This window comes from Protopterus annectens, chromosome 3.part0 (genome assembly GCF_019279795.1).
Source record: "Protopterus annectens isolate FY-2018-M chromosome 3.part0, PAN1.0, whole genome shotgun sequence".
Taxonomy (NCBI): domain Eukaryota; kingdom Metazoa; phylum Chordata; order Ceratodontiformes; family Protopteridae; genus Protopterus; species Protopterus annectens.
The window spans coordinates 1,202,352,728-1,202,377,655 of record NC_056731.1 but is presented as its reverse complement, the minus strand read 5'-3'; positions in this window follow the sequence as shown (position 1 = coordinate 1,202,377,655).

Genomic DNA, 24,928 nt, shown 5'->3' with positions numbered 1-24,928 from the left:
GTGTTTAAACACCTGTCCACATGCATGTGTGCAGGTGCTGGTCACAGGTGTGTCACACACCATCCTACCCTGCCATGTGCATACAGTCTGCTATGTCACCTTTACATGACAGCTCTGCCATAATGCATACCCATCGGTCATGTGTCATCGACCATATGTCACATGGCCACTGTAACCCCTACCACCTCCCAAGTGCATATATCGGTGCAGCTGCCAGATACAGTGGTGGTACGCATGATGCACTACATACCGCTGCATGCCTGCACATATCCCATATAGTGGGTGTGGCATTCCTAGCACCGACATGTGTGCAGGAATGTGTGCCCATGTATGCCACAGATCGGGGGGACTATGTGCCACGTGCCACACATCACTGTACACCATGGTAGAGATCTGTACATACCTCAGTGTGGGGTGCATGGATGTGGATGGTGCAGTACATGCAACACGTCGTCCCTCCATGTAGACATGTGTGGTCACCACCATGTCAGTGTGTCAACATGTGTGTATGTCTGCTGCCTGTTGTGAGGGTGTATGCAGATATAGTGTTGTGACTGGACACTAACCACACAGGGTGACCATCCTGTACTGGTGCTGCATTGTACAGCCCTGTCAATGCCATACTTGTGAGCCTTACTGGCCACCTGTGCAAGACCGCCCCTGTGACATGGCGTGTGGGTGCATTGTATTGTGAGGGTGCTGACCACACAGGCAGGTGTCCCCATCTACACACAATGGGGTGTGTGCCATAGTGGTGTATGCCCCGCGATTGCGGACATATTCCTGTACCGGTACAGCATCCAACTGCTGCACACCGTGCACCACAGCTGACAGGTGACACCTGCGGTCAGTTGCCAGCACACTGTGTACGACACCTGCAGAATGTCACCATACCTGTACTGTGTCATGCCATGTATGTGATGTCTCTGTCCACCGTAGCCTGTGGCACCGACCACAGGCGTCAGGTGCAGTATATGTGTGGACATGTGCGTCATGTACCGTGTAAGCAACGTTACACTATATCTGGCTCTGTGCTCCGCAGGTTTACATGTAGAACCTCTCTACTTGCAATCTCAACTGTCTGTTCTCTATCACAAAAGCTCAGCACCTGCTCCCATAGTATTCCTACATAGGTAAAGTACATGTATACTAGATGGAGTACTACACTAGCCTAGAATCCCCTTGAGTACCCACTTCCCTATAGGTGCCTTCTGACCCAGTTACACAGCAAATGCATTCACGTTCTCTGGCATGTCAAAGGGTCAATTGCTAGCGACCTCTCCTGTTCAGATGGTGAATCTGGGCGTCCTGAGGCAATGTTACAGGTGCCTCATGGACACGGACAAGCCGCACCTCCCCCACTAAACATAATACATGTGAGAGATGCAACTATATAGCCAGACAGGGGGCTGAGCTCTCTCAAACCATGACCGGCAAGACCAAACGGGAGGGGAAGGACACCATGCACACCACAAACCCAGTGTCACATGTAACTATCACAAATGCTAAACAAACACATGAACACACTAAGACATACTCGGAGGCACTGTTAAAACATGTAACATACCTGACGAGGCCTCTGAAGCAGACACCCAAGCAACTGCCTCCACAAGACATAGGACATGCAACACATAGTTCTCAATGTCAGTGTGCTAAACAGTCACAGCCCCAAAGGCCAGACACAATGCCAGACACACTTGTAATGGGTGACGCCACAGTCAGACACACCGACGTCCCACCCACCAGACTGAACAAGGGAATGATCACAGTAGGCTGCCTGTCGGGCGCTGGAATCTGCCACATAACACACGCACTCAGGTCACTCCGCAGCATGTACAAGTATGACGCGGTCATTGTCCATGCTGGTGTCAACGACCGGGGACATACCACCCTGGGATACCTGAAAGGAGACATAGAGGGGCTCTCAGATTGTGTAGCCCAGGCCAGCATGTCCCTGACCCTGGGCAGTATCCCACCATCATCAAGTATGATGCCACAATACTGGCTCCAAATGATCACCCTTGATAATTTGCCTGGTTACTGGTGTCAGTCTGAGGGGATCCAATTTCATCTTGCCTGGGATGGCATGCTTGCCACACCACGCCCCTTCGCAAGGGATGGCTCGCACCTGTCGCCCCTGGTCTTCAAGAGTTTGGCTAAAGCTCCTGCCACCCCCACAGGGTCCACTGCAGGCAAGGCTGGAATGATAAACCTACCACCCTAGACTACAAACCTGGTGAAAAGAAAGGGTAATACTGCTCAGTGCCAGTAGTCTACGCCCAAGCTGCACACCCTCAAATGCCCTCCTCAGTATGGGGGACATCGATGTCAGTGCTGTGACTGAAACATTGTTCAGGGCTCCTGAGAGCACACCAGCACTATCAGGTCATACCTCATATCACGCGTTCAGGACCATAACCCGGACCGAACACAGAAGGAGGGGGAGTCTCCATTTCCATGAAGGATACCCACACATCCAGGTTGGCAGAAATGCATGTAGCAGCGGGGACCATCCAGGTGCAATTAACCATGGGTAGGACTGCCCTACAGTTTGTTGCATGCTACAGACCACCCTCCCAAACCCAGGATACCCGCACAGCCTTCCTGAAGACACTGGGGAGTATGAATGCTCTCACAACACCATCATATTGGGTGACATCAACCACCCATACATAGACCGGGAACATTACGCAGGACACAACACCCTACACCAAAGGTTCCAGGTGTTCATACACCCGAATGCTGTGGAACAACCATGCACCATACCCACAAGGGGAGGAACTATACTAGTCCTGATCATCACACATGGGGACGACATGCTCCACACAGGATGTACATCCCTCAACGGTGAGGTCATACCATATAGTGAACTCACTGGAGATCCGCATCCTGCACCACACACCGGCAAGGGAGACCACAGTGAAGACCTCTCCACAGTGAACCCCACACGTCATACGACTGGTGTGGTACCCTACAAGGCCTCCATGCCAGTGGTAAACACAGGCCGCGCTGCTGAAACCCTTACAAATGCCTTCTATGAGCACCCCCAGGAATGTCTGGATCAAGCGATCCCTGATTACATCAGGACCTTGTCCACCAAAGGCAGGCACATGGTCTGGTGGACCCCAGCCATTAACAAACCGTACAACAAGAGGTGAAAGCTACTACATGACAGAGCAATATCACTACCAGGGAAGGCATCACTGATTAATACTGGCATTAACATATGATCACTCATACAATCATCCAAGGCCGCCTGTGGGACTGGACTTGCAAAGGACACATAAGACAACCATGAGGCCTTCCTTAGCTATGGTAGGAACATGGGTGGAAGCACACAGTTATGCTCGGAATTAGTCCAGAATGGTACAATGATCACTGAACCCACTGACATTGCCAACAAACTGGCAGACAGGTTCCGTGCATACATCTACCCCCCCCCCAAGAGGGGACGTATCTATCCCACCAGAGTCTAGCCTCCCAAACATCTCGAATGCCCAGGTGAGAGCTGATATCTGTAAAGCAGTGAACACAGCATCAATGGGACCAGATGGTGACCCGGCTGTGTGCTACACAACCTCAATGAGGGCCTCACCCCACACATAAGGCTGCTGTTTAATCTTAGCCTTACTACAGGCTACGTACCCGATGGATGGCATACGGCAACTGTGGTCCCACTCCACCAAGGCAGTGCTCCTATGGACTCTGTACATCCCTGCCCTATAAGCTTGACAAGCCTTGTCTGCAAAGCTATGGAGGGGTCCATAATGGAGCCCATAAATGAAGACATTGGGGAACGACAAATACTGGAACATACCCACATCGGCTTAGTCAAGGGCAGATCCTGCCTCCTGAACCTGGTCGACCTGTTTGGAGGAGTCACTAAGGCCATTGATGGGGGTACGTCGGTTTGCACAGACTACCATGACCTGGCGACAGCGTTCAAAACACACTCCACGCAGGCATCATAGAAAGGCTCATCAGTGTAGATGTAGAGACATATGTCACACGATGGGTTGCCAACCGGATGGAGGTCAAAACCCACAGGGTTAGTGTTCCTGGTGCCATGTCAGACTCCAAGCTGGTCCCAAGTGGTGGCCCACAGGGCTCAGTCCTGGGCCCCCTCCAGTTCAGCATTCAACTTTCCGACATGCATGCAAACATAGGGGTATTGTGGCAGACAAGGTATGCAGATGACTGCAAACCGGCCACCATACTCAACACCCCATCAGACACAGACATCCACCTGAGGTCTCATAGAAATGGATAACTGGTGCCAGAGCCATGGCCTGAAGCTACATGCCAGGGAAGGTGTAGACCTACCCTTTGGGAAAGACATGTTCACCCCGAATTACCACATAGGTGGTAATCCATTAAACATGGTGGATGTGAGCAGGGACATGGGTACCAAACCTGTCGGTAACCTCTCTTGACACTCACATTGCCAATGTGGTTGGGAAGACATTCCACTGTGCCCACCTGGTCATGAAGGGATTCACATCCACATCAGGGGAGGTCATTGTACCCCTGTACTCTTCACGCATCAGACCAATGATTGGGTACAATGCCACATTTGGAATGTACCTAACCTGACACCTGCAGCACTCGGAAGGACCCCAAACGTTCCACAACACAGGGATAAAGGTGCTGAAACATATGTCACACGCTGCCCGACTGAGGGGACTCCGACTGTATACCTTCTCATACCGTCTGCTCCGAGGTGATCTGTGCCTGACATACACGGCCATGTCCGACCTGGGTGTCATGGACATGTTCCACCTCCTAGGATCCAAACGCCCACGGGCACGAGAGCAACTGACAGAAACCTCAACATGGACATTAATAGGACATGCTGGAGGGACAGGTTCATCGCCCAGAGACTCCCTACACCATGGAACAGATTCCCAGCCCTTGTGAAGCAGAGCCCCTCACTGACTCTGTCCAAGAGTAATCCTGACGTGTGGATGGGAGATCGTAGGTATGCCCCAGGCATCATCTCTGTGTCACTGCTGGACAGAGGGACAGCAGACCAATGGATATAGTATCCTCATCCTAAGGGGTGATGAAAGCCACACACACTCTGGCTAGGCTTACACATGCCGTAGGGCACATAGCCTGGTATGTACCTATGCACCTATGTACTTATGTAGGTGTCCAGGCAGGTTGCGGGTACCTGTGGTATGCTGATATTGCCAGATGTGCCTGTGGGTAACCCACAGCTACACGTGGGGGACTGATAACAGTGCTCCCAGTAGGCACATGCAAGTACACCATATGAGGCATACAGTTTAACAGAACCAACATGGTGCTACACATGTAACCGTCACACATACCGTGTACACAGCTCAATGTATGCTGCACCTGCACTACATGGTATGTCTGCTGCATGATGACAGTACACAACCCACGTCACATACGCACCGGTCACTTGTCATACATAACCACTGCAACATACACATCACACACTATGCGTACACAGGTATCACATACACCTCTCACTATCTTGTCCACCCTGTGCATCAGAATATATTTGCATAACTGTGCACCGATGGTGTGGATGACAGTGATGCGGCAGAGGCTTCATCATATGCACAGGGTGATATGTGTGCCAGGGGCATAGGCTGTACCAATGGATGACATCATGTGTGTGTGTAAGGGCCGGTGCATTTACTGGGCATGACTGTGCAGAATGCATGTGGATGTGGTGGAGCCCTACAGTTGTGTCTGCCGTGTGTGGGTATGTGTGTACACAGTTCAGCCATCTGTGATGCCTACACGGGGTATACTCGGCAGCCCCAGACTGTACAGTGCAGGTTGTACGGCTCACTGTGTCCATCTGCGGCCACGTGACCCATGCCTGCCTGGGGTCGCAAGGACACTACCGGGTAGAGGTATGGAGTGGACACTCTCCGATGACACATGTCCGCTGGAACAGTGTCCACGCTGGGACCGGCCAGGGCCACATCCACGTGGCCTGCTGTGTCCTGGTGTGGTTGGTGTAGCACCAGCTGCACTGCTGCTGCTACCGGCACTGTGTGAGTGGGCATGAGAGGTGGCACGCACGCCGACCTACACTAGGTGGTGTTGCTGGCCTATGGCCACGTGTCCTACACCTCACCCCTACCAGGTGTTCCAGCACAGACAGCTCACGCTCGCGGATTGACATGCCTCGGTCGAGGATTCCAACCATCTCACCTAATCGCCTATCCAGTACATTAGCAATCTGCTGTTGAGCATTCGCCAATGACTGGATGTTCTCATTTAGGGAACGGATTGCGCCCTCTGCAGCCTCTGCCCTTCTTGGTTCTGCTGTTCAGCACGTGCCTGTGCCGCCATTACAGTCTGGAACATGCGTCTGGTGATACCAGCTGCTGCACCCTGTACAGCAGGTGCATGTCTGCCAGAGGTCCTCCTACGAGCAGCACCAGCCACATGCCTGTGTGGCACATCACCAGTCATTACACTGGCAACATGGTGTGTACGCGCACCTTCTGTAGCCATCACACATTCCTGCTCAATGCCAACAGATGCTGACTGTCCTTCCTCTATGGGCAACGGTGATGTGGTATGTGTCGGCATCAGAACCGTGTGCGGAGATGAAGGGGACATAGGTGGGATGGTAACCAATGGCACAGCTTCTGCCCCTGACAACCCTGCCTGTGCCTCATGCATATGGTCATCACCGCTAGTATCTGTAGGGACACTAGCAGGAGGGGAACGCACCTACACCACCTGTGAATACAAAGACATACTGTAAGATACATTACACACACACAGACACACATGCAGACACACACACACACGCACACACACACAGACACACACACACACACACACACACACACACACACGCAGACACACACACGCAGACACACACACACGCTGACACACACACACAGACGCACACACACGCAGACACATCATGCATGTGATATTGCAGATGGCATGCAGCATTCCCACACCACAGCTCAGTGAATGCAGGCCAGACATTAATAGTGGTAGTATGCATACTGCCCTGGGGTGCACACTACATCAAGCAGGTGTCATTTCAGTAGGCATGCAGTACACACATTCATGGTAGTTTGCATGCATCACCGTGATACACCGTGTGGCCACAGGCAGGTTAACAGCACACATGGCTGGCGTCACTTTGACATGTACTCCGCCAACATGTGCGATAACATGTGGACATGTGACAATGGTGTCCCACCACATGCACCGCATCATACTGGACGTCACAGTGCAATGTTATGTGTACAGGCTACAGATATAATGCATGTGTAACAAAGATGTCTGTGCAGGTGTGGTTGGTGTGAGCCATGTACATAGCTATACAGTGGGGAGTACAGGCACTGTGCCACTGCATGGCAGCAGGACACAGGTATGTTTCTGTGCGATGCATAACATGGACGCATTGCATTGCCATGTCTGCAACACAGTCATGCTGTTCCACAGCACGTATATGGTAGACATTGGTGGCACCTCCGGTGGCTGCAGACAGGCATTCCAGTTGTCTGGTGTACCACATCACATGTACAGGTGGTCCACTACAGCTATGATCGCACTATGTGTGGACAATGTGCAACGGTGTCTATCCACTCCAGATGTACTGTGTGGCAACATGCCTGTAGGTATCACCCATGGCCATGTTTGACTGGGTCATGGACAATTGTGTGTGATGGGCATTGTGTACCCATCCCTGTGGTGGCCCATGTGACATACACCCATACAAGTCAGAGGTGTCAATCCAGAGGGCTATGCAGACAGTGTGGATGTCTGCTATGTCGGGCGTAGGTCATGTCATGGTGTGACAATATTGCAGACAGAACACCACGTGCGTGGGACATGTCATGTGCCGTGTCACAACGTGTGCACACAATGCAGGGGCATATGTCACATTGGTAACACCTGTGTGCTGGCCAGATCACAGCTCACTATGTGGTACTGTGTGCGTACCACAAATGGCATTCCAATGCATACTACATATGCAGCCATTGTAGAACACCTCCACCATTGTATGCATAGCTGACAGCACATATCACACTGATGGTTTCATGCCAGTGTATACTAATGGTTGTATCTACTGTACATGGGTGGCGTGTGTGTCAGGTGGTGCAACCTGTATACCGTGACTGGAGCAGAACCCAGGTGTGCGTGTCATACCTGGCCACATGGCGAATATCTATACACTGTAACATGCCTGTTACTAACAACAGTCTCACCTGCGACAGACCCATGGCTGTGCAACACGCCAGAGGTACCTGTATAGGGGCGACACAACAGTATAAACATTATCCATGACTGTAGCCACAGTAAGCACTGTGCATGTCACATCATGTACCTGTGTGGTAGCATGTGTTATGCACATGTCTGCAAACACAACGTAGCATACTGTAGTATGCGGCTTGTGTGACCATATACCTGGCATGTGTTGGTACATTATGTGGTGTACTGTGACACCCACACCTATGGCAGTTATCATACACATATGCAAGACTGACTTACCAGGCAGCTCCAGGCTCGTTGGTTGGGAGACACCCACCTCCTCGATGGCAGCGAGTGTTTCTGCATGATGTTCCCTGGGTGTCCCCAGACTGGCCAGGAGCTCCTCCATGTGAGTGAGTGGGGGCTGGGTTGGTGGCCCACCACCTGTTCCACCTTGTTCTCTGGCGATTGCAGCGGCAAGCTGTTTTGCGTACCGTATTAGGTCCATGCAGTGTCGGTGTATCTGCTGGTAGGTGCGGTTGTTGCCACCCACGTCATTCACCCTCCTGCGCATATCCTGCCACAGGTCATCCCGCTGCTGTGCTTGCTGTGGAACATGGCTGAATAGCAGGTCATAGTTGTCATGGAGCAACGGTATGATTACGTCATCCTCCTGGCGGCTGAAGGCTGGCAGCCGTGAACGAGGCATTATCTGAAAGACATAATGATGGTTACCGGTCACATTTACACTGATGTACTGGCATACCGCTGGACATACATTGCTATGACATGTACAACATCTGCACAGTAATCTCTGCGATGCATCATGGCACTGACACAGCTGACGTGTTGCTGTCACACCGTTAAGCAGCGGGTATCATATCATATCTGTGTGTCAACTCATCACACTGTACACACACCATGTTGATGGTAACCTGCTGTGGACATGTGTACCTGCCTGCACCTGTGTTCATACCAGTTGGCACGTGTCCCAATGTGCACACAGTTCTACTGTTCACCTGGATGCTGTGTATATGTCACTAGGCATCACGGACGCAGCCATTATGGACGTCAGTGGTGGCACTGCACACATACACGTGGACACCTGTACATGCATGTGTTGTGCCATGTACATCTACACAGCACTGTACAGGTGTTGGACAACCTGCCACGGCTCACCTGTATTGCACATGTGATATACATGGGACATTGTGTAATCATTTGACATTAGCAGGGATGGTCATACATAGCATGTGCGCGTGCACGTTGTACACGCCAACACACAGCACCTGTGACACCACAAGGTACATCAGTGCCACATTACTGCTCTGGACGGTTGATAGTGCAAGTGCCATTTGGCCATCGCACCATGTATGACTGTGATATCACGTGCAGCCTTGCTGGACAGGGCTGCATGGTATGACCGGGTATGTCACATACATGGCACAGGGATGTGTCCCACCTGGGGGGTACTGATATTGGGAGGGTAGCTGTCCATTCCATATGTCATTGCTATGTGTATATGGACATTACACATGTCTATCATCATGGTGTGGACAATGGCCTTCTGCAAGGTAGGCAGCATGCTGCTTGGTGGGGGTGTGTATGGTGCATGCTGGTATCGCACATCCATGCATACACATTACCCCTGACAGGTGCTATGTGCTGTGATATTGTTCAACACAGTGCTGTATGTGCCCACAAAATGATATCCCGTGCACATGGATGGTAGCCTGGCCTGACATGGGTACCACATATGTCTACATCCAGTGCCTGCTGCCACCACCATGTCAGCAGGTGCACCACACAGCACCATCCCTCCCACAGGGACCGTGGTGTTGGGCACAGCATAGGTATCCATTTATGGGGACAGGGATGTTCACATAGCGGGGGCACTGATGTTGCAATCCATACATGGACATTGTAGTGTCCCTGTGGACACATACATGGTACTGACATGCACCCGTTATGTCCTGGGACACTGGCCCGATGTCACCTTCCGATGTCCCTAGCTGTTATGTCCCACCAACCTGTTTGGTATGTGTCTCCGCATCATGCACTGATATGCATCGGACCATACACGTATGACGCACACCTCACACACCCAGCCCATTCAGTATGTTGTTCGCAACACTGACACATCTATACTGCTAGGCCAGGGACATTCCCAGCCGTACATACACAGATGCATGAACATCTGTCTGTGGCATGGGCTACAATGATGCTGGGGTTCAACACATACCGTGTTTCACTGTGACTGGCGCAGATGTTCTGTGCACGTGTCTACATGGTAAACCTGTTCTACAGTAGCCAGCGGTGATGTGCTGTGCACATGTCAATGCTGCACATTGTGTTGGTGTCTGTCTGTCAACAGGCCATTGGTGGAACACACAGGGGTATTAGTGATCGAATATGCATGCCGCCCTGTACAGCTGTACTGCTAACATCTCAGGTGCTAATGTGTCATGGACATGCACACCTTACCCGGACAGGTGGTAGTGGGTTGCCACCCATACCCATCTCCTCTTGTGGGTTGCTATGATCCAACACCCTCTTTGTATTGTATGTTCAGGCTATGCACCTGTGTGGGACATGTGGGCATCAATGCACTACTGCGTACCTTTGCACCCATTGCACAACATGTCACACAGGTACACTGGCAGCCATACACTTCACAGCTTGATGACGGTACAACAGGTGTTGTACACACATAACACATATCCTGTGGGACATGGTCATATGTACAGGCATGTCCAACAGTCACGTACCACTGCTACCCCTATATGACGGATATGCAGTACATGTGGCGGTACAGCAACTGTCACATGTAGTCGTGCAATGTCCCCCTACCTACATGGAGTGGTACTGCCTGTGGGGGATATGCGTCTGCATTCATGCTGTGCCCATAGCTGACAGTTGTACATCGATATGTGCAACATACCTCATTTGGTGTTCTCATGGGTGCATGTTCAACATGGCTCCGCATTGTTTGTGTCTGTCACACAGTCATTGTTGTACATGGTTTACATGCCAGCCATGGCGTACTGTATGTGATTCCATGTACTTCATTGGGATACCATCATTATACATTATAACAGCGTATTCCAGCCATCACATAGCCTTCCTAGATGACACTGTTAGCCAGCCAGTAGTAGGTGTTCCGCCATCTGCACATAGGTCACACAGTACGAGGGTGTTGATACCCATTCTGGGGACAGGGTGCTGACAGCTGTGGATGGGTGTGATGCTGTCGACAACCATGACTGCACCTGATGGTCACATCTGGATGGGTAACATTCACAACACACACCTACCTTCACGTAGTAACACATCATCTACAACAATGGACATTCCTGCCAGAACAATGTGTGCAGTATGTCTGTATGACCACTGTAGGCACCACTGGTGGCCCCCAGCATGGCAGCCAACAGCACCGGTGTATATCCCATGGAACCATGGGTTACACCATTCACAACACACCTGTCTCAGATGACCCTGTTGTGGATCACAGTGCAGTTCCACACATCATGTTACACTAGGCATCATGCACTGATATGTTGTGGACGTGTGAACAGCTGTGCAACTCAACATATGCACACATGACACATCACCTGGTACAACATATCTTTCATACAACGTGTTATTGTGACCGCCCTGTGATGGCATTACACAGGCTACGTGTACTGGGACATGTGATGGCTCACCGGTGTATTCACCCTCTGGGTTTGTGTCTAGCCAAGTGTACAGTAGGCAGTGGTCTGAACACAGGGACACTGTACATTGACCTACTGTGTCACTGCAACTGTTGCCTATGCTCATACTGTACTTATACAGGCATGTGGTATCTGACCGCTATGACAGTCCTGGTCGACCACACTGCTGTGGCACACATGACCTGCAGCCATCTGCCTGGGGTGTGGAGCACACATGTACATCTTCACATGCTATACTGCCTCTGTGGCAGTGTCACATGACTGTCTCCAGCAGGGCTGTAACAGGCAGGCATGGCATGGAGTCATGTGGGACAATGCTTGCACCTTCCACTGTGCTGCACACAAGCAAGGCACACACACTAGTGCACCACTCACATTTATCTGCAGTGACTGGGACCTGCCTCCATGCTCTGCGCAGCACACATGCAAGTACAGATTGTACACGGATCATACCTCCCAGGCACATACCTGGACTGCAACACACACAGGTGAGGGGATCCCACATCACACAGTGTTTTGCACACATCCTGGATAGTTGCCAAACACAATGCATCATAGGTGCTCAATGTGCAGATACCCATGTTTGTGACCACTAGACACATTGTAACATGCAACAGAGTTTGCATTGTACACCACAGGTTACATGCTGTCTGTGTTGTTATACTGTACATTGGGCCTCAGACAGCTGATACTGTCATGTGCTGACAGCAACCCACACTTCCCTAGAATGGACACCCATGTACCTACACATGCTTGAGGCATGCACTCCACCCAGCTGGATGACACATTACACAACACATACCATACCTACACTACCCTCAGCATGCACAATACCTCCATGTGTCTGGTGTGTTGCACCTGGGGTTATCCCCTCTTTGGTGGATGAACACATATGCTTCACAGCCCTGCTAGCCACACCCTGGACACACACCCATCGCAGCATACACTGCACATATGTACTATAGCCAGTACTACTGACGTCTGCTGACAGCAGTTGTTAATGGCATGACACCCCGGCAGATGGACAGTGTACATACATATGCTGACACATACCACAGTGCACTTCCGTAGCATGTACACAATGGTAGGGACCATGCTATTCCACACAGAGACATGGCGGTACTGACCTTTTCACAGACGCCATGGTGGTGGTCATGTTCCATGCACATCTGATGTATGGGCACATGTGCAGGCTGTTGCACGGTGGTGTATATTCACATGTGTTGGGTGCATCACTTGTCAACCATGGTGGGTCCTCGAGGTCCATCCCATGCTCCAAGGCTAGCTACCTACACATGACTGCCGCACATTGCAGTGTGGGGCCTCAGGCAGTTTGGTGGTATGTCTGTGTTGTTTGGCTACATCCACATTCAATGTCATATACAATAGTCACCCAGGCATTGCAGACCGAGATAATGTTGGCAACGTGCCAGGCGATGGTGTACTTACCAACAATACACACTCTCACTCACTACAGGGTTGCAATCCATACATGGACATCGTAGTGTCCCTGTGGACACATACATGGTACTGACATGCACACGTTATGTCCTGGGACACTGGCCCGATGTCACCTTCCAATGTCCCTAGCTGTTATGTCCCACCAACCTGTTTGGTATGTGTCTCCGCACCAGCCCACTATATTCACTGCTAGCCTGTTGTCGGACATTGTGTACCTTGACCACCGCACAGCCGCATCTATCGCACTACCCATGGGTGGCACTGCATTGCACGTGTGGGACTGCATTCATACACCCATGACTGGACCGTTCTGTATGGCACTGGGGCACATCCTCACAAACGTGCTTCATGCACACATTGATGGCCTCCATGCCTTTCCTGGCACCCTTGTTGGGCTTCTGTGTGCCACAGCATGCCACATACACATGCTGGCCACCTGTCGTACCATTGCATGGGTGGTTGGGGTGGTACAGAGGCCATCACATCAGACATTGTCCTCACATTGCCCTTCAGCACCATTCCACGTTCTGGTATTGGCAACGTACACATCCACCTGCACATCATACCCTGTGTCTCAGGATGTTAGGCTATATGACTCCTGGACAGGACACACAGTGGTGCAAGCATATCATAGTACCTACTACATGTCAGGTACATATGGCATTACACAGTCCTCAGTCATGGGGCCCCTCATGTTCACTATTTGCTTACATACACAACATGCTGTCACAGAGTACTGTCCATGCCTAGATATCCCACATCTACATACCACCGCCATTATAGCTCCACCAGCTCATACCGATAACGACCATACAGGTGTCAGTGTGGCAGATACATCGTGTGGGTGTCATGGCATCAGGATGCATGACACATGGTGCATGCACATCACCTTTGCATAGCAACATTCACCCACTGACTATCACATGGATACTGGCCCCGTACATACATATCACATTGTACATGGTTGCTGTACACACATATGCCCCACACGGTCCTGTGGTTACCATATTCTACTGTGGCATGGATACACTTCTGCAGGGCCACACCTATCTGTACTGTGTGTGATGCTGATACATAGGTAGCCATTGTACCTGTGGCATACACACATCTACACATGGTCAAGGGTACAATACCACATTTATGGTGTACCTTCCACAACAGCTACAACTTTACATGGCACAGCATTGTCATGCCACAATGTGTACCAGGCTCGGACAGTTTACATATGCGGCTGACAGACAGAAAACACATCTGTACACATCTGCATACCACATACACAGGGGTGTCTTCTGCTCTGACACGGACCATGTCCTCCGCATTACTGATGCATATACTCCTCATACATGACAATTGCAGTGGTCAGTGTGAACGGACTGCTCATGGATATGTGCACACATGCCACACTGCATGGGCTGGGCTTCTGTGTTACTTCCACAGACACAACACACACCATGCTGTGGAACATAGGTCCTGTGCACATCCCACAGGGACACACAGTGGCACTGTTCATGTGATAGCTCCCTTGCTGTTTGAGTGACACGTAGTCATGGTACCACCACAGCAGCAGTACTGTGTAAACATGCAGTTGACATCCGCCTCTGCTGTTCACAGGACACTACCATGGGGAGGTGACACTACTGTGTACACTGCACATGTGTTTACACATGGACCTGCCAGACTTCATTGTTGCCCACGATGCACCTTCTACAGATCGTTTGGGCATGGTTACTTGGTGTTCCTTCCATTTCGGATGGCTATGATGCTACTACTCTGTCCCATACCTACAGGCCATATGTATCCTGTTATTGTACATACCAATAGGCAATACCTCCATTATGCATGATATGCCTGTGATACTGTGTATAATGTCTGTCATAGCCACCATGACAGCTTTACATTACACATAGTTGACATAGTATCCCCTACTGCAAGGCATACGTGCATGTCGGGCACACATTACGTATGACATCGACGGTATATGCCCATACACATGTGTGCTGTGACAATATACATACATGTCCTATCCCCTGCTATGGCACTTCCTTGTTGGACATCCACTGCCAGCATCGGCATGTGGTCTGGCATTGTTCTCTCTTATGCCCCCCTGTGGCAGCCCTTGTGGTGTCTCGGCTGTGTACATGATGTCCCACTGCTGTGCACACGGTGTCCACAGTCGTTGGTATGCTCAGCAGGATAGCACTACATAACCACCTTTCACCACTCTCTGCATTATGGACAAGTATCATTACTTACAAACACCATTCCTATACAGTACAGCTTCGTCATACACATCATGCGTTACACCATTACATATCGTGTGTTCTACATACCTTGTCGGTGTTTCGTTCCGTTTTTCGTTCCGTGTATCAGTATTCCTATTTATTACTCTTTCGGTTGTACACTGCTGGTTCGGTATGAGCATACGGTTTGAATATCCTGGGAGTCATCCTTATATCCGTCGATACCTGCAACATGTGGGTTCATCCCACCAATTGCTGTTCCTCAGTGTGTAATTGTGCGCATATCACCTGTGCATCTACTCCATTCGGACATTACGTGTCGTAACTGGGGTATGGTTGGATTCCTCACCTGGGCATTGGCTATTTGCCCTACCTTCGTGGAGATGGTCTGTATTGTGTTATGTTATGTGTAACTGCAGCCGCTATGTGTGGCGACAGGTACATTTCGCAGTGGTGTTAGCCGTGGATTGTGTGTGTTGGGTATGGTATTAGGTTCGACATGTGGGTGTCCCTGTCCTGACGGCGTCTGTTGATGGCGTTTTGCATTCGGATGTGTAACATAGCTGTTGTATTCCTTTAAACAACGCATGCAAGTATGCATCCGCTGTTGATTGTGTTTCCCACGCGAGATGTTGCGGTTATGCAGATGTCATTGACTGCCTGTATGTTTGTGCTGCTATTACGGCTTGTATCCCTTTAATATGTACGATGGGGGATATCGGAGGTTGTAGGTGACGGATACGGGTTGTGGGCCTTGCATCTCTACATGCTATGGTTGTCTGTGTGCTCCATCCCTGCCTGGGGAGTTGACAGTTAATTGTCTGTTGGTCTGGGAGTGTAGGTTGTGTTGTTGTCATGTGGTGTTGGTATCGCCTGCATGTGTGCTTCATGCATGTATTCCTCCATCACATCTGTGGTATATCAGCAGTTGTTTGTACGTGACGACTATCCCTTGTCATTCTGTCCCAGATATTTACAGTCATTGTGGTCCTGTTCTTGGGATGGCCTGTTTGCCAGTGGTTGCCACCTATTCAGGTGGGGATTGCTTGTTTGACACTTGTAGAACACACAGCGGTGTTTACGGGCCGATACGTGGCCACAGTCAGTACCGAGGTAGCACATACATATTTCCGCGGTACATACCTATTGCTGTGTGACCTTGCCAACATATCGTTTTGCAATTAGCATATCAGTGTCATACATATGGTCATGATTAGTACATACGTCCTTTCCATTTCCTGTGGGGTATATTCCTGTGCTACATTCTGGGACATTGTCACTTTGCATCGTTATACGTCGCCACACGCCTAGCCAGGGTGGGGCTCTCACTACTACTTTGGGACTACTGGTGTACATATGCCTGTGGCTAATGTACTGTATGCCTACACATATTATTCCACTCTGCCTCTAACATGGCACCAACATACACATATTACAGAGACACACACATTACACTCGCACAGCGACACACACGGCACCCGCACCGCACACATACACATACTACGGCACTCACGGGGACGGTTGCACACAGTACCTGCGTGGGCCGTGTCACCGGTGGCGGTGTCTACCTCCCCCCTCATATCATCATAGTATTACCCGCGCATGTACTGTTACTGTACTGTGGCCTGGCGATCATTCCGACTCGCGGTTATGCATTTCAGTATGTTGCCCTTTCCATGGTTGGCGGTATCCTCTTCTGTTAAACCTCCCGGATGCTCAGGTTGTTGTTTCACTATGTATACTATGTACAGATATCAAGTGTTACATCTCTGTCACCTTACATCCCTCTGATTCCCTGTCTTACCTGTAGTACTTATATGTATATGTGTACATATATTTCTATATATGTAATTATATCTATCTACATATATGTATATGCACATATATACATGTTTATATGTATACACCTTGCGGCGAACGTGGCAGCATACGGCAACGCCGTCTGCTGTAGGACCCACGTACAGTTCAGGTGTTGGCGTTCCATGCACCGCTGGCTGTTGGGTGTACAGTGTTTGGGGGCTGCCTATGTTGGAGTCACACATGGGGCCACCCATACGGTACACTTTACGGGTGGTCATGTTTGTGTGCCGTCCATTTCACTGTGTGTGCAGGTAGGGAGGTGTCAGTCCATGGGGCCTACGCTGTCAGAGTATGTGCTATACGTTCCCTCTTTGCCAGGGCATAGGCATATTGGGTACACCTCCGTCTGCCTACTGGGGCTGGCACAGTGTGTTCATGGTCCTGAACCCTCTGTGCCTGGACTGGCCTTGGCAGTTGTGGGGGGCTTTGTGACCATTCACCATTATGTCCCTGCAGCAGCTGCTTCCACAGGATCATATTATGTAGCATGGCACATACTATGAATATGTGGGCACATGTGCCTGGAGAGTACTGCAGGGCTCCACCAGATGTATCCAAGCACCGGAACCGTGATTTCAGCATCCCAAACACACGCTCTATGATTATTCTGGTTTGTGCGTGTGCCTCATTATGGCATTCTTGCATGTGTGTGTGTGCATTTCTGATGGGAGTCATCATCCATGGCTCCAGTGCATAGCCAGCATCCCCCACAAGGTGGCCTTGTGGGATGTCCCTCCTGGCAAATACCTGGTACAGCTGTGAGGCATGCCAGATATGGGAGTCATGGTAGCTTCCAGGGCTGCCAGCACACACATCCATGATAATGCCCTGCGCATTGCACACGACCTGGCAATTGATGGAGGGGAATCCCTTGCGGTTTATGTAGCGTCTACCCTGCTCCCCAGGTGGTGACTTGATTTGTATGTGTGTACAGTCTATCGCACCCAGTACCTCCGGGTATTGTGCCACACAGTGGAAGTGGCGCATATTGCTAGCCAACTCCACCTGAGATCTGGGGAAGTATATATGCTCATTGGCATGTGGTAACATGGCATCCAGAAACTGGTGTAGTACCCTGGATGCTGATGCCTGTGAGATGCCCATTATATCCCCAGTTGGCCTTTGAAAGGTACCTGTGGCCAGTATTCGCAAGCTTACACATACCTTTGTGTCCACTGGGATAGGCTCCCCTCTGTTGTTTCTTGTTCTCAGGCATGGCCGGCACAGCTCCACTATTTGCTGTAACGTGTCCCTATCCACCCTGTAACGCTCTACTATCTCCAGGTCTTGTAGCCCCTGGTAGGTTACCCTTGGTCTGAACACTCTCCTTCTCCTCTGAGGCCTACGGTAGTTGTCGGCACCCTCCTCCACAACACCGTCTGTCTCTAACACATGCTGATGGATCACAGCCACGGCAGCACCCAACATGTACATTTTAAAAGTTCCCCGTGTGTTTACACCTATGGTGCGGTGTTTGGGAATACACGGCTGTGTGTTGTGTGCATTCACACTTTATACTGTTGTGCTGTACACCCGGTGATGTCATAGGGTGTGTCTGTGCGGCCGTATCTGGGGATTATCTTCCGTGTTTTACCGTTGGCACTGCAATGCTGTTGCCTTTGGTGTTGCATTACTCTTGCCTGCAATGGATTATCTTTTGACCTTCCCTTACTATTTCTGCACGTTGCACCTACTATTTCCTGGCATGCATCCTGCAGAGCCCTGTCATGTGTAGTTTCTGGGACATGGCATATCGTGCATTTTGTGTGCCGCTGCCATTATGCTGCCTGTCTGCTTGGCTCTGCTGTGTCAGGTCCTCACTCTTTGCAATCTGCTACCTCCCCTACTTTCTTTGCATTCATATGCCTCCCCTATCCCATTTTGCAGGTTTCTGCATGCAGAGTTGTCAGCTGCCGCCGATTGGCCTTCGTGGGTTGATTAATGTTGATTGCTCATTACTACTCCAATTACACTGCTTCTGCATTTCCTCATATTCTCAACATCACCTTCCTGTTTCCGATGTTATTTGTGGGCGGCGTCACATGACTGGGTTAAGGGAACGTAGTCATCCTCGTGCACATGCACCTCTGCGCGCATTGTGTGCTCTCAGCTCAACTATTTCCCCACACGCCGTTCCTGCAGCTGTGATGTGCAATGTACAGCCCAGGTTTGCTGAGCTCCAATGTGCTTCCTCCTACAGTGGCACACCCCTCTGCAGGTGACATGTATTCCCTCTGAGCCACTCCTCGGTGTATTACCGCTGCGCAGTTTGGTACAGCCTTACACCAGCGGGGGTTTTGCGATTCAGTATTATCTGCCTCATTTGCATGGCATTGACTACTAATTCATAGTTACCACGCCGAACACTGCCGCGAGTCCTTGGCAACCCTTGCACCGTGGTTGTGGCTTTCCATGCATACCATGGTGTATTGTGGCTGTGAAGCTGATGTGTATTACGCTGCTGTTTTATAACATTGTCATATTATTTCATTGTTTTGCACCTTCCGCAGACATGTCCTGGGGTTCTGCTGTGAGTTTCTGTGGACATACCATTTATGTTATTATTTACATGTTGTGCATGTTTTCTTTTGACATTCTCTGTGTCTTTCGCCATTGGCATATGGCAACAGTGTGATACCTGACGCTGACAGCCTTCCGTTACTCCTATGTTATGTTTGGGAAAATGTAAACCTTTTTTTTGGTTTACATTGCAGTGGCCTTATGTTACGCCTGCGCCACTTCGTGGATCACTATATGCCTTCATTTGCATGGTGCAACACCGCACATGGGGTCTTTAGCATACCTACGCCGGAGGCGGCGCAGATCCGGCGCACGCCGGTAGTGCACGTGGGATTGGATCGTACCTGAATCGCTCGCGGCCATATTTGGCGTTGTAACGCCTACGCTATGTGTGCGCCTGGCGCAAGGTTCATGAATCCCGGGGCACATTTTACCTCCCAAAACACTTTAAATATTCTTTTTACATGCTGTGTGGAACAAGTGATTGCACCTACTCCATGCCTCTCAAACTTTTAGCAGATAGATTCTGGGCAAAGAAAAAACATGGTAGAATAAAAGATGCAAACTCAGGGACATAAAAGCTTGAAAAGATATTATAACAGTTTGCAGTAGCATGCATTTTGGGAAGCACACAAGGTCTGAAAATTAAAAGCTTTGTTTGAAAAACACATTTATGAGGGTCAGACCAAAATCAACAAGCAAACATCTAGACATACTATGACATTCTCACAGCCCCCCCCCCCAACCTCTTACTCTTGAATTCTGGGCCAAAGTGTAAAGCCAGAGACAGATTTTAAATATTGCTCTTGTAAATATGCAAGGATGCTAGAATAACTTTTATTAGCATGAGCTCTGAGAAGGATATGAAGTTGAAAACACCTGTTATTCACTAACTTCAATCCTCAATGTTTTGCAACACTACCACAATTGATATGAAGGACAGATCAGAAATATCAGGCAAACGTTTGAACATTCTGCAACACTCACAGCTCCCAACCCCCACCCCATAATTTCTCAGCTTGTTAGCACTTGAAATCTCAACCAAAGCCAAATGTAACAATCAAGGACACATTTTAGTACTGCATTTACAAGCATAAAAATCTGGATATTCTATATAATATTTTCATTCCTTCCCTCCCCGGCAATCAGTTAGCACAAAAAGCACTGCATTTGTAAACATAAAAATATGTGCATTTTGTAATATTCTCATTCCTTCCCACCCTTGCAATTTCATAGCACAAAAAGTGTAGACAAAGCCAAATATAATTATAGGGCAAAGGTGCAAAATCAGGGACACATTTCAGTGCTGTGTTTAGAAATGTATACAAATATGGGCATTCAGCAATAGTCTCACAGCCCCCTCCCATCTCTCACCCACTTAGCACAAGAAATCTGAACCAAGCCAAAAGTAATGGTAGTACAAATGCATAAAATGAAATATACCTTTTAGTATTGCTTTTACAAATGTATACAAATCTGAACATTCTACAATAGTCACACAGCATTTCCCTCTCTCAGCCACTTGGCACAAAAAATCTGGATGAAGCCAAAACTAATGGTAGGACAAAGGAAATCAGGGCCACATTTTGGTACTGCATTTGCAAACATAAAAAATCTGAACATTCTGTAATATTCTCACACCCTACCCCCTGCAACTGCTTACCACAAAAACTGTAGACAAGGCCAAATATAAACTTACTACATAGGCATAAAATCAGAAACACATTTTCAATACTGTTTTTACAAACATACACATTCTGAACATTCATTAATATTCTCTTACCTCTTCCACCACCAACACACCAACTCATAGCACAAAAAAATCAGGAAAAAAACAATGGTAAGGCAAAGGAATACAATCACATTTTAAACACTGCTTATACAAAATTACACAAATCTGGGCATTCAGCAATATTCTTAAAGCTGTCACACAAACTTCACAACCATGTAGCACAAGAAGTCTGGAGACTATTAAAAGTAGAGGCAGGATGGATACATAAAATCAGGAATACGTTTTGAATGCAGTTTTTATAAACTTATACAAATCTGAACATTTGGAAACATTCTTAAACCCTGGTCAACCTCTTAGCACAAGAATTCTTAACTAAGGGCCAGACAAAAATGATTAGGACCAAAGTGATAGAAACAATTTAAATACTGGCCTTATAAATCTAACAATCTAGATATTCTGTAAAATCTAACAACAATAAACTAACCATTTCCCACAGAATATGAGAACAACTACATTATCCCCAAAAACAAGTTAAAAAACAGCAACTTACCATTTTGTGGAGTTGCTGTGATGTGTTTGCTTTTAGTACTCCTGCAGATGTCCTTTACTAGAGATTTTATGAAACAGAAACAGTTGTCCTGAAAAGGAAAGTTTACAACCTTTTTAGGACTAGGTGCCCTTAAAACGCAGTTGAAGAATAATCTCCTGGTGATCCTGGACAGAATCCCATTTCCCTCTATAAATCATCCTTGTCCTTGCCCACTCCTCCAGTAAATCCAAAAAAGCTCAGAAAGGAAAAGCCAAAAATACACAGTCCAAATAAAAAAACTTTTATTAGAATCAACTCTAATAAAGATAAAAATGCTTGCAACATGTGCATTTTTAAAGGTAGATCTCCAAAGATGCGGAAGTGCTGCGAGCTTCAATTGGACCAATCAGGTCCTTTCTTTGTCACTCACTTCCTCCAGGAGTAAAAAAAAAATTCTGAATTGCAACTATTCAGGGTCCTCACTTCACTGAAGTGAATCTGATGGATGGTAGCATTTTGCAGATATCACCTCCTGAATGGAGGAAGAAAAAAAAATAAAAAGTCAACTGATGGCCTGCTCTGGTCCTAGCACATTTGAATGCCAGAATAAGGTTGTGACTTTTCTATTGTGCCATTTCCTGATCTACAAGAACTGCTCCTGTGTGATCTAACCACATCCTTCTTAGTTGTAATCTCACCCCATTTATTAAACCACAACCAGAATAAACAATCTTGATTTCCACAGTCCATATGCAGTTATTGCATGAATCAATAAATGTTCCCAGAATCAAAAAAAGTATCTAAAGGGAACATCTGATGGTGTATTTCAGAAGGTCTCAAGAACCACACCAACCTCTAGAGATAAAAGGGATGACATTGGAAAGGGTCAAAAGTACAAAGGTTCTGGGGTACATATCACTGAGGACCTGTCTTGGGCAGTCCATGTATGTCATAAAAGCTCAGCAATGATTGCACTTCCTAAGGAAGGTGAGGAAGGCAAAAGTATTGAAGACCATCCTCCAAACTTTTCACAGGGGTACCATCGAAAGCGTCCTTACCAATAACATCACTGTTTGGTACGGGAGCTGCAGCACCTCTGATCACAAAGCTTTTAGGCAAGGTTTAAGGGCTGCAGAGAAAATCATTGGTTCTTCTCTTGCACCTCTGGAAGACTTACATGAATTATGCTGCATCAGTAGAGCCAGGAAGACATCTAATGATCCTTCACATCCTGCAAATGGTATGTTCTCCCACCTCTTCTCAGGTAGGAGATACAGAAGTATGCACTGTAGGACTTCTAGACTTAACAATAGTTTATTTCCTTTCTCCATCAGACTACTGCACTCTTGTGAAAAATGAGCTAGGAGACTGTCAATGTATTCATCCGCTCCTACCATATAGTTATGCTATTTATCTGACTTTACAGATCCTTATATATCCAGGCTTTGTTACACTACAAGTATTAACCTTTTTTTATGTGCAATAACTAAGTGATGTGTATATTTAATGTTGGTTCACACCTTACCTTACTGTAGGACTCCATGAAGTACAATATAAATTACATTGTGCAATATTCATGCTGACCATTCCCTATACTGCTTAGTTCTTGTATTATAGTAATGTCATGCACATGTTATTACTCAATTCTGTTTATATGTAAATTATGTCTGGTCATTATGTTATTATTTTATTCTACTTTTACTTTTATTTCATTTTTATGTTTTTTTATTATTATTATTCTTTGTATGCATGTTTTTGTACTGTGAACTAAGCATTGCATATTTGTTCAGCTACACTGTGACTTTGAACTTTTTTTTTAGGTTGGATAGAAGAGAGGCACATAGAATTGCATTACCTACTGTGTGGTATGTTATGTGAAATGTGTAGCTCTCCAAGTTTATACTTAATTTTGTAAATTTTAGAAGCATAAGTGACCATAAAAGACAGGTATAAAAATGTAATTTGCACATTTCATTATGCACTGATGACATCAAAGCTAAAGGAGTACTTGATATATCATATGCTTCACAATTAACTCACTATTACTCACATCACTGCTGACTTTTACCACTCATTACTGACTGCGGCCATAAGTTATGCAACATGAGCATAAAAAATAAGATTTTGTAATTGTTAAGACTAAATATGGATTGCTGACAGGTACCAGCAGTCAAAACATATTCAGTAGTGCACAAGGAGTGACTTTATGAACATCTGTGGAAATATGAAGTAATTTTAAACCGACATGTGTGGTGGGTTTGTTGATGGCAGGGATTTTGTCAGAAAACAAATCATGGATCCAGCATGTGTTAGGTCACTAGGTGATCTGTCAGCTTGTCTCTTACCATTAATGGCTAGCAAATGATGAGCATGTGTATAACAAGATAAACTCACTTTGAACAGAGAGAGTTCAATGCTGTTGGCTGCCAAATGAGTAAGAGGTTGCATTATACTTTCTTACATTTTTATTAACATCACACATTGGATAGTGATATGAGTACACCTTCAGTTCTGATTGATCCTTGTATTTGTAATGCATTATTTTATTTGCCTCTGCTCCCCCCTGCAGCTTTTGTTTTGAATTCAGCAATAAAGCCAACCAGAGCTGGTCTTTCATGTAACACTCTCTTACCCTTTTCTCTCTGTTATCAATCTCTGGTAATGAAGA